Genomic DNA, 12,131 nt, shown 5'->3' on the forward strand with positions numbered 1-12,131 from the left:
TGCTTTTGTTTTTATTTTTTCCTTGCTTCTTAGAGAACATCCCAAAAGATGTGGGATCAGAAAAGGGATGTCTTATGAGATAAATGTGTGAAATTAGCTTCAGGACATTTTTTCTACCATGTAAATGTAGAAGGAATTCCATGACTCTGTGCTCATTGAACCATGCCACAGGATACATTATATCACATCTGTACCCAAAACTATCTGCTTCTTGTGTTGACTATGCCTGGGTGGAGCTGCCTGGTGACAGGGGCAGGAGGGTTTCTGGGCCAGAGGATTATCTAAATGTTGGTGCAGAAGGAAGATGTGCAGGAGATCAGAGCCCTATTTAGGATCTTCAATCCAAAACACAAAGAAGAATTTTCTAGTAAGTGACATAGGACCTGTTGAACACAGATTGACTATGGGGAGAGCTTGTTTGTCAACCAAATAAAAAACAGGTAGATACTGAAAGGCCCTCATGAGGAATATTCACAGTTGGCATAGCTCAAAAGGTACTCCTTATAGTAAAACCATGGAGTCTGCTCTGATGCAGAACAACAGAATGTGTTCATCAGCAGGCCCTGGACCTACAGGTCGCTCCTATTTAGATACTGCAGTTTTCGCCTTTGCTGGAAGCTGTTTTATGTCCTAAATGGACTGAACTTGTCAATATTGGCAATACTGTGCAATATTGTGTAATACTAACAAAAGATTATTAAACTAAGGAACTTCGCAGTGGATTCCACCTCTTTTAGCTGTTCTAAATCTGCTTAATGGGTTATTTTTACTAAAGACGAGAGAGAGAGAGAGAGAGAGAGAGAGAGAGAGAGAGAGAGAGAGAAGCTCATGGCAGGAAGTGCTTATAATATTAAGGTGAATTTATGAAGACTATAGGGAAGGGGAATGAAGAAGAGGAGAGGGAGATTAGAGAGCACATAGTAAGGACAGTGGGACTTCATATGTGTTGTCAGGAATCCTCCAATGCCTTTCCCATCATTCCTCCTCTCTGTCATTTACTCTCAAAGAAAGTTTCTGAGCACTTTGCTGGAGAAGTTCTTTATTTTTTTCTGTTGTTTCTCCCCACCCCCACCACCCCCAGGCCAAGAACAAGCATTGGATTGACAGGGTAAGTTCCCAGCTGCTCCATTCTTTCCTCCTTCTATGGAGGGAGCTGTGGAAGTTCCTTAGCTCTTAAAGGGAGACAATTATAAAGGCACCTCTTCCTGCATACTTTGCAGAGTTCTTTTACACTCATTGATTGGGTCCCATGCACTTGTCCCTTGGCTTTGTTAGGATCAGTTTGGATCAAATTACCTATTAGGTATCTTCTAGCTTGATTTTGATTGTCCCTCCTTCACAAGATGAACCAAATCCTGGAAATGATGTGACTACATCCTATGAAGAATGAAGGTGATGGAGGTGTGTCTTATTTTTTATTGCTGGGATAAGACAATGTGACCAATGAAGGGATTATTAGAGACTTTTAGTTTTAGGGGGTTAGAGTCTATAATCATCATGGCAGGGAGCATGGAAGCAGGCAGATTGTCAGGGCACTGTGGCAGTAGCTGAGAGTTCATATCTAGATCCACAGCCACAAGTCAGAGAACTAACCGGGACTGATCCAAGTCTTTAGAAGCCTTATAGGACCCCTCAAGTGTCACATGTCCTACCACAAGGCCACACCTCCTACTGTCATGGACAGTCCCAGCGGGGAACTAAATCTGAGGGGGAATTCTGGATATCAGGGGAGGAAAAAGGTCCGGCGAGTGACAAACAGACACAACCACAGAGTCAGTTTGAAACTGAATGTATTTTTCTGGGTATCTCCTAGTCCAGTCAAGTTAACATCTCAAATTAAGCATCACATTCATCTTTTTGAAAGGATAGAAAATAATACAGCCTAACTCTAATGACCCCAAGAAATCAGTAGTTTAAAATGCTATCTCGCTTTGTTAGAAACTAGGTAAAAGGTCACATTCCAGAGCTCGCCTTTGTTTAGACCTAGCAGAAAGGCCTTGAATAGGTGATCCTGGCCCCATAGGGTAACTGGAAATGGGCTAAGCTTATCTTCTGTAAACTTACGCCATTACCCCGAAGCAGGAGTTCGCACAGCTGTAGACATTATAGAAAACTAATTGGTCCACTGAGCCAATTGATTTGTACCACTCCATAGTTTTTAGGCCAATCAGTTTAAATTATCTGAGCTATGTACCAACTCAAATGTAAATTCTTTCTACCTTGCCCAACACCCACTTGTTCTTCAAGGACTTTGTATAAGGTTCTTCAGATGTAAATATCCTTAGTCTGGCCTATTGTTTCAAATCCACCTGCCTTGCAAGGGTGACTGAAAAACAGAAAGGAACCTGTGAGTTTAGAGTTCCTGGATAATTCTACTGCCTGCTAAAAATACTTTTTCTACCATATTTGGAGCCATACTACATATATGTCCTGTTGGGAGGTAAATGTAATTACATAAACAATTGGAGAAAAGCATTGAAGAATTTTTTGGCTACAAGATGGATTCTTTTACATCTTATTTTGCTCGGATTATCTTAGTCCCGGCCACTAGGAAGGAGGATAGTTTCAGAAGTATAGTAAAATGCCAAGTGAGGTTGTCTGCTACTGTACAGGGTGTTCCACACATTCCCAGGAGACATTTCTCGCCTCTACCTGTAAAATTTTGTTTTACAGATTTCACTGGGCCACTGTGGCATCCTACCACAAGGCCACACCTCCTAACCTTTCCAGCAACTTGAGACCAAGTATTCAGAGACAGGAACCTACTAAACCATTCTCATTCACACCACTAGTCAGTGTTCAAACTCCTTAATATACATATGAGCTTTAGAAAGAGTGCTTCTCTAGACATTGTCAAGCATAATTTCATCTATTTGTAGGAATGATTACCATCTCAAGATACTGAAGCAAAAATGTGTTAAAAATTATAGTCTTTAGAGTTGGAGAAACAATGGTTTCAAAGTTTTAAAAAAGAACACACACACACACAGTTACACACATACACACAGAGACAACAAAATAAATAGATGGATAAATCAATAAATAACTAGGAGAACAAATCAAATTCCACTTTTTAGTAGTTATGAGCTAAAAACATCATTTTTGATTCAATTCTATTTCCTCCCTAAGATAATTAGAAAAATACCAATTTGGTTATTTTTGAAGTATATACTAATACTAGATTTATAACTGGTAACCTATACTGAAATTAATCATAGTTCCAGAGATTTTATGTTCCCTTAGAATTTATACAAATACATAATTGAAAAATAGGTTTAATATACATGTTCTTTGGACTTGCAGGACTGTCTGAAATCACAGAATCAATAGTAGTAAATCAAAATGGTTAGGGGTGCAGAGAGATCCTGTGATTTAGAGCAGTGGCTGCTCTACCACAGACCTAGGTTGCTTTCTCAGCACACAGATGGCAGCTAATAACTGTGTGAAACTCCAGTTCCAGGGTACCTGACACCCTCACACAGATACACATGCAAGCAATATATAAATGCACATAACATAAAAATAGAGAAATCATTTTTTAAAACCCAAAGGATTTATTTTTAGTTTGGAAAACATTGAAAAGTTTAATGTATTTGGTAAATACTACAAAACAACACACACAACAACATAAATGCACAAAGCACAAAGGACATCTGCACCTAGATTGTCCTCCTGTGACAGGAGGTGACAGGAAAATATCACAGTCCTCCACTAAGATCAGATGTAAGAAACCTTGATATGTTTTGTCCCCGTCCCCCCCCCCCCCCCAGTACTGGGGCTAGAACCCAAAGCCTTTCTATTAGTGGGAAAACTCCAAGTTTGAACATGGAGAATCAAAGGTCTTAATCATATCTGTTAAGCATCTACAAGTCAACACTGTTTGATCTAATGAGCATCTGCTTTATAAGTTGAAGTGATTTCATCCAAAACAGTAACAATCCACAGGAGCCACGAAGGCCACTCAGCTCAGGAGGATTAAGTAGCTGTTGTTGGTTCAAGTTTCTGCAGTCTGACCCCAGTGGTTTAATTTAGATGTATTTAAGCATAGCAAAATTTGGTAAAACATTCCTGGTAATAACTAAATCAACCCTGTGTGCACAATAAAGCATACATAAACACTGTGGAACAAAGTAACTTAAATAAGTATCAGACACGACCACACCAAAACACTTTATAAATCCCATGTGGTAACTTCCATGAAGATGGGTTCTATAGATTAAGTAAACCAACCTTATGTTAAGAGTCTGGGGGAGGGTCCAATGTAGTTTCCAGCCACATCAATTTTACAAAGCTGGACACGCTGAAACTCATATCTGCATCCAGCCTTCTGGGCTGATAACTGGTTATCAATTCCTTCCCTTTAAGGCAGAGCTCTGTGCCAACATTCCAGTTTTCCCTAGTCTTTATGCATGAGCACAAGGACATCTGTGCCTCCTACAAGAAATCCTGTGCTTTTATGAAACTCCTCTGCAGCTTCCTCGAACCATTTGGATATTTTCAAATTTTCAAACCATTTCAAATTTTCCAATCATTCTAGTATCCTTTTCATGTCAGAAACTTCTTAATGGTGCAAACTCCTTATCCCTTCCCGATATGAAATCCTTAAACAAAGATAACTTTGTCTTCTGATTCTACAGACAAGAAGGCAACAACTATGAAGAGTGACTTCCCCAACTTCTCACAGCAGAAAAAGGAGGTCTGGCAGTACCCTCTGTCCTTTAAAATATGCTGAGTGAGAGCTTCTCTCTGGATTTCTTTTGACTTCAGATCACAGCATGACATCACCTCCATGACTTGTCAATGCAGAACAACTGCCGAGCCCATAGATAGTATGTTGGACAAAGTGGGAGCTGTGGTTCTACCACAAAGCACCCAAGATGGCCTGGTATATCAGAATGACCAAAGAATTGAAGTGTGAAGTTAGTCTGTCTGGTCTGGGTACCAGCTACCATGTCACAGCTACTCCTTTGACCCAGTCTGTATAAAAGTCAGGTCAAACGAAAGCAGAGGAAAGAACATACAGAAAGAAACTCATCCTAGCACCTTCTTCCTTCCCAGAAGTCTTTCCCCCATTATTGTGGATTGAATAGAAATAGATCCCATAGATTCTTGTGTTTGAAAACTTGGCCATGAAGAGCTGCATTATTAGGAGCTGTGGCCCTGTTAGAGGAAGTATGTCACTGTAGGGCAGGATTGGAGTTCATATATGCTCAAGTTATGCCCAGTGTGGAATACAGTCTCCATCTGCTGCCTGAGGGTCAATGTAGAACTCAAACCTATGCCAGTATCACATCTGCCTACATGCTGCCATGATGATAATAGACAACACCTGTGAAGCTGTAAGCCATCCCCAAATAAATGTTTCCTTTATTAGAGTTTCCATGGTCATGGTGTCACTCCCACGCAACAGAAACCTTAACTAAGACACCCATCCTTTTCTACTTCAAGGACTTCTCAGGGTTACCTGACAGGGGAAAGGGACCTAGAGTAGACAAATCAAGCAGAGGTTTTTATATGTCCCAAGAGGGATCTTCCAGCTATAGATTGCTACTTCTGCCTCCTTAAAGCTATTCTTTAGCTGCATTGTAGATTCAGTTGACCTGAAATCTCAGAAGAGTTGATCCCAGACAGGCTTGGGCTAAGAACTGATGGAGAATAGGTGCTTCCTACTACCCTATAAATGCTACATTCTGATTTTTGAGCATTTATGCTTTCTTCTGGTGAAAGGCCTTGTCCCCAGTTTCTGCTCACCATGACTACTCTTGAAGGCCTAGGTAACTGACACCTGTGTCAGGAAACTTCCATCCCAGGCAGAAAGCTTTCCAAAGACCTGCTTTGTGTCCACAGAGCTGCAGACAAAAGCCAAGATGACAGTACTGAGGGGTAACATTCTGGATGCCCAGTACCTGAGGAGAGCCTGCCAAGGGAATCTCTGTTGTCATCCACACTGCTGCTGCTATTGACTTCTTTGGTGCCCATTCCAGACAGACCATCCTGGATGTCAATCTGAAAGGTACAGTACCTGAGGAGGATATTGAGCAGATTAAAAATGAAAACCATGAGACAGGTTGGGGAAGGAGGACCCTACTTTGCCACATCTGGAGGAACAGTAGGATACCTGCTGTGCCCTGGCTAGGACAAATGTATATCCTTGGTGGCCATGGAAGAAATCAGGACTGTTGTCCTTGGTGGCTAGAAGAAAAAAACCATACTGGAGAGGAAGGAACAGTAGGAGAGAAAGTTTATCGAGCCATATCCAATGTTCTCCCATTGCCTGGAATATTCTCCTGCCTCTTCACAACAATGTGACTGGACTCTGTCGCCACATGATTGATTCCCATCTGCCCACTGGTATGATGGGCCAGACCCTGACGTTTCTTGTTGAGAGCTCTTTCAAAGCTGTTCCATAACAGCCTGTCAGAAAGACCCAGTACTTCTTCTCTTAATAGCAATGGTTTTCCAATTTCCATAAAATCATTCTCTTCAGATCACCTTCACTCTAGTCTTTTTTGTTTTTTTTTTTATTTGAAATATTCTTTATTTACATTTCAAATGATTTCCCCTTTCCAGGATATCCCCTCCCCAAAAGTCACATAAGCCCTCTTCCCTCCCCATTCCCCAATAAACCCCTTCCTACTTTCCTGTTCTGGTATTCCCCTATACTGCTGCACTGAGTCTTTCTAGGACCAGGGGCCTTTCCTTCCTTCTTCTTGGGCATCATTCAATATGTGGATTGTTTCTTGGGTATTCCAAGCTTCTGGGCTAATATCTGCTTATCAGTGAGTGCATACCATGTGTATTCTTTTGTGATTGGGTCACCTCACTCAGGATAACATCCCCCAGTCCCACCCACTTGTCTAAGAATTTCACGAATTTATTGCTGTTAATAGCTGAGTACTATTCCATAGTGTAAATATCCCACTTTTTCTGTATCAGTTCCTCCACTGAGGGACATCTGAGTTCTTTCCAGCTTCTGGCTTTTATAAATAGGGCTTCTATGAATATAGTGGACCATGTATCCTTATTACATGCTGGGAAATCCTCTGGGTATATGCCCAGGAGTGGTATAGTGGGGTCCTCCAGTAGTATCCTGCTCAGTTTCCTGAGGAACTGCCAGACTGATTTCCAGAGTGGTTGTACCAGCTTGTAACCCCACTAGCAGTGGAGAAGCGATCCTCTTTCTCCACATCCTTGCCAGCACCTGTTTTCTCCTGAGTTTTTGATCTTAGCCATTCCGACTGGTATGAGGTGGAATCTCAGGGTTGTTTTGATTTGCATTTCCCTGATAACTAAGGATGTTGAACATTTCTTTATGTGTTTTCAGCCATTCCATATTCCTCAGGTGAAAATTCTTTGTTTAGCTATGTACCCCATTTTTAATAGGGTTATTTGGCTCTCTGGCGTCTACCTTCTTAATTTCTTTGTATATCTTAAAGACTGGTCCTAGGCAGAGCTCAGCAACTCTCTCCCTTAGATCCACATGCTTAAATGATTGGTTGGGGAAAAAAACACGCTAAATTTGATTTTTACCCTGGCATGGGCAGTTTCACCTACTCTCCTGTGGCTACTTCTTAGCAGCCATTTTCCCTGTTTCCTGCAGCTAGCTTGCTAAGATAACCAAACAGGTTAATCTGAGATGCCTGGAGCTGCTGTTCTGATTTCTCAGGCCATCCACTCCTGTGGCTGGCCTGCAGAACAACAGCTACTTCTCACTCAGCTGCCCTTAACCTCTTGAAATGAAAACACCAGAGACTTAAATTACACCAGCCAGATTTATACTGGTAAATCTCCAACCCCAAAATGCCCACGCAAAGAACACACAACTCAATAATATATATTACAATCTGCACACTTAGATTGTACAAATACAACATTACACTATTCTATTGCTCCCGTAAGAAATCCATAGCTACCTTCAGTTCCTCCAGGCCATGTGGGTCTGCTCCATCTTCAACTTCTTCCTCCATCTTCTTCTCCCTCTGTTGTCCATCTCTTACCTTCTTTTACTCCTTCCTCTTCAATGAAATTTCCAGCTCTGTCTTTTTCTTCCACTGCCCAATCACAGTCTCTAGCCTTAACTGGCCAATTAACATTTTACCTGTCATCACCTGATTACAAGATCTGCTCCTGGTTGTGACATCCGTCCTGAAGGAACAGAAAATACAAACAGCAATACACAACATTTAGTGGATTTGGAAGTAGATTTCCAATCTACTTTAAATAAAGGACTTTACCATATAAAATAAACACACTGACTCCTGACACCAGTCTCTGTAGTACCACTATAGTTCAAGGTCCTGCCTGCCATGTATCCTTGATATGACCTCCAAATAACTAACTAGGCTCCTTTTCTGGATTAATTAATGTTGGGGGATGGTCAAAACCAATTCAAAAGGATCCTTCTTAGGTTTGTATTGCTACCTCTTTCTTAGACACACTTTAGAGTGGTGCTATGAACAGCCGGTTTCTCATGTCTATATTAATTCTTACAACATGAGAATCAAGTGAACCAGCCTTTAGTGTCTAACTATGAGTATATAATGGTTCCCAGGTGAAGTGGTGCATACCTGTAATCTTAGCACTCAGGACTCTGAACCAGGACAATCATGCCTTCCAGTCCAGACTGAACTATATACATAAAAAATACAGTACAATACAATAAAAATGTATATTGCCAATACACTATGGGTAATACACCTGAGTGGGCATAATGGAGATTTTGAACTGCTCTGATAATAAAATACTTTGCATTCCTTGGATTGAAAAAGCACCTGCCTTTAATGAAATGAACTGTATAAAGTTTAGTGATGCTTTGCTTTTATTTTGTGGGGAAGAATTGTCAAACTTTTTGTTATTATTGTTTCTGGGAATCAAGTTACATGCTCAATCACTGAGCAACAACCTGAAACCAATTTATTGATGTCAGTTTTTAAAACACTTAAAGTCATACGTTTCCAGAATAAAAATCCAGGTAAGCACTTTCCAATGTAAAAACTGCTGTGTACTTTTGGTCAGCTTGATACATGGTAGTCACCTGAAAACAGGGAACATCAACTGAGAAACTGCTGCTAACAGATAGGCCTGTGAAGATATCTGTGGGTTTTATTAATGATTGACATTGGGATGGCCCGCCCAGCATGGGCAGAATGAACACGAAGCAGGAGATCCTGGGTAATAGGAGTAAGCAGGCAGAGCAGCCATAGGAAGCAACTGAGGGAGAAGCATTGGTATATGGCTTCTCCCTTTGTTTCTGCAGTGACTTTCCTCAGGAGTGAACTGTAGTCTAGATGTGTGAGCCATCCCATTCCCTTCCATACGCAAGTTGCTTTGATCATGATGCCTATGAGAACAACAACAAAAGCAGCAGCAGCAACAATATCAACAAAAACAAAAAACAACCACAACATCAAAAAACCCTCAAAAAGTGGGAGGGCCTTGGGTAACATGTAGAAAGCTTAGATTTGTTTCATCCCCAAAACTTAAAATAAAAGCACACACCAATATATATATAAACAGAGAGAGAGAGAGAGAGAGAGAGAGAGAGAGAGAGAGAGAGAGAGAGAGAGAGATTTATAAATTAAAAGTCCAAATCCTTCATTTCTAGATTTAACTATCACCTAATTTTGGGATTATTATGTGGCTGTACAATTGTAGATTTGAGTCAATATCAGGTAATGCATTTAAGTCAGTAGTACCCCTTCCACTTGATTTGGGATGGAGACCAATCTGATCCAATTGCCACAGTGGCCCTTTCTTTGTCTTATTTCCAATCAGTGATGGTGAGCATCTTATAAGCAGGTACCCAGAGCCTATTGGATGCTTGTGTGGAAGCCAGTGTGCCAGCCTTCATCTACAGCAGCTCAGTATCTGTGCCTGGGCCGAATTCCTACAAGGAGATCGTCCTGAATGGCCGTGAGGAAGAGCATCATGAAAGCACATGGCCTGACCCATACCCATACAGCAAAAAGATGGCTGAGAAGGCAGTGCTGGCAGCCAATGGGAGCCTCCTGAAAAACGGTGGCACTTTGCACACTTGTGCAATCAGACTCCCATTCATCTATGGGGAAGAATGCCAAGCCCCTTTAACTGTTGTGAATACAGCACTCAAGAACAACAGCAAAATTAAGAAATATGCCTCATTCTCCATAGCCAGCCCAGTGTATGTGGGCAATGCAACGTGGGCTCACATTCTGGCTGCCAGGGGCCTAAGAGACCCCAGGAAGTCCCCAAGTATCCAAGAACAGTTCTACTACGTCACAGATGACACCCATCACCAAAGCTATGATGATTTAAATTACACCCTGAGCAAGAAATGTGGCCTCTGCTTTGATTCCAGTTGGAGCCTTCCTCTGCCTCTACAATACTGGCTTGCCTTCTTGCTGGAAACTGTGAGCTTCCTGCTATGTCCAGTCTACAACTATAGGCCACCCTTTCACTGCTTCTTAGTCACAGTACAAAATAGCATGTTCACTTTCTCCTATAAGAAGCCTCAGAGAGATCTGGGCTATGAGCCACTTGTCAGCTGGGAGGAGGCCAAGCAGAAAACCTCACAGTGGATTGGGACACTAGTGAAGCAGCACGGAGAGACATTAAACAAAAAGTCTCAGTGATGTGAAGAGGGTGAGGACATGGCCCTGGGTGTTATCTGGTCCTCTAGTAGAGACAGGAACACAATCCAGGTCCTGCTGCTTCCCTTTGATACAGAGGATCTTAGAGTCTTCATCAAGTCCCTTAAAGCCTTGCCACTCACTGACCCATCTACAATGCCTTCTTGAAGCCCCTGCCCAGAGACACACAGACAGCAGTACCCCAGCTCCTGGGTCCAAGCTCCTCAGCACCTCTTGTCCCTCAGAGCTCTCTTCATTATTCTTTCTCCCCATCCAAAGCATGCCTACCCTTTAGAAAACTCTGCTTGCTTTATGAAGTCCAATAAAAGGAATAATAAATATATGTCAGTAACTCATTTTGTTCATTTTGCTTTGTTTTCTCCCCATTGTTTTCTCTCCCAAAGAAAACAGCCTACTTTGTAATGTGAGCCCCTGGGCCTCAACCTCACTAGAGATGAGTATGTTCAACATCACATATTATGATCTCATTCTCTTTAGTCTCCTTCTAACCGGAACCTCCACATTTTACCCATCCTTTTTCTTTTATATCTGCCATTCCTTTCTATGCAGATTCCCCTTCCTTACCTCGCATATCACATCCTAATACCAACCACTAGCCCCACTACTTCCTTCCTTTTTTCTCCCACAATAACCCATGTACACCATACTAATGGGGTCTCTTCTATTTCTTGTAACATTTGGTACTTACCAAATGACTGTTTTGTAGTCAGCTCACAATATATTTACATGGTATGTTTACTCCTCAACAGAAGCTGTAGTTTCAGCCAGTACTCAACTTCAGTAGAGGTCTGGGGATACAACCTGGAGTCCTGAGCAACAGATTAAAAGAAGTAGAACCCAAGCCTACCACAACCTATTCATTCCTGAACACCATTTCTCTAAAGTCTGAAAGACCACCTGAATTGAAAAACAACAACATTCTTAATCAACAATCTGGTCCCAGATAGGCAGGTCCCAATGTCAAAACATCAGGAACACATGAAAGACCAAGACAACTTATTGAGGTATGTCTATTGACTTCTAAAGATATGAGAAATAGTAACTATGCTATTTTGTGGCCCCTAGAGAGAACTGGTGCTGGTTAGCCCTGTTAAAACTGTGAGTATACTGTAAACATGACATTTATGTACTATTTTATGTATTAATTCATTAGTCTGCATCTCTGGTAATGTACTGGATGGAAGTCTGAAACTAGGTGCATGTAGCAACGGTCTCATTACATATTTATTTATTTACATGTAGGTCCCCTAGAATCCAAAGATAAGAGACAAATATTTATGATAGCCTGTTTTAGATGGCTCTAGGCAACAAGAGTTTTAGTGTAAATTTAAACATGCTTGGCACCAGGAAGAGCAGAGATTTCATAGCAAATCTGAAGAAAGTACCATTCTCCTTGGCTGGAAGGAATCTTAGAAGCTCATCTGGGAGATGCATCCAAGGTTTGCCCCATGAACCTTAAACTTCCCCATGTCCTTGGCATTTGGGGCTTCCCAATATATAAGA

The 12,131-nt window shown here is 41.5% G+C and overlaps 1 pseudogene; it reads left to right on the top strand.

Annotated features, from left to right (window-relative positions):
* Window positions 1-222: 222 nt before the first annotated feature.
* On the top strand, window positions 223-10,610 carry LOC127682172 (NADPH-dependent 3-keto-steroid reductase Hsd3b5-like; annotated as a pseudogene).
* The last annotated feature ends 1,521 nt before the right edge of the window (window positions 10,611-12,131 follow it).

This window comes from Apodemus sylvaticus, chromosome 4, assembly GCF_947179515.1.
Source record: "Apodemus sylvaticus chromosome 4, mApoSyl1.1, whole genome shotgun sequence".
NCBI lineage: Eukaryota > Metazoa > Chordata > Mammalia > Rodentia > Muridae > Apodemus > Apodemus sylvaticus.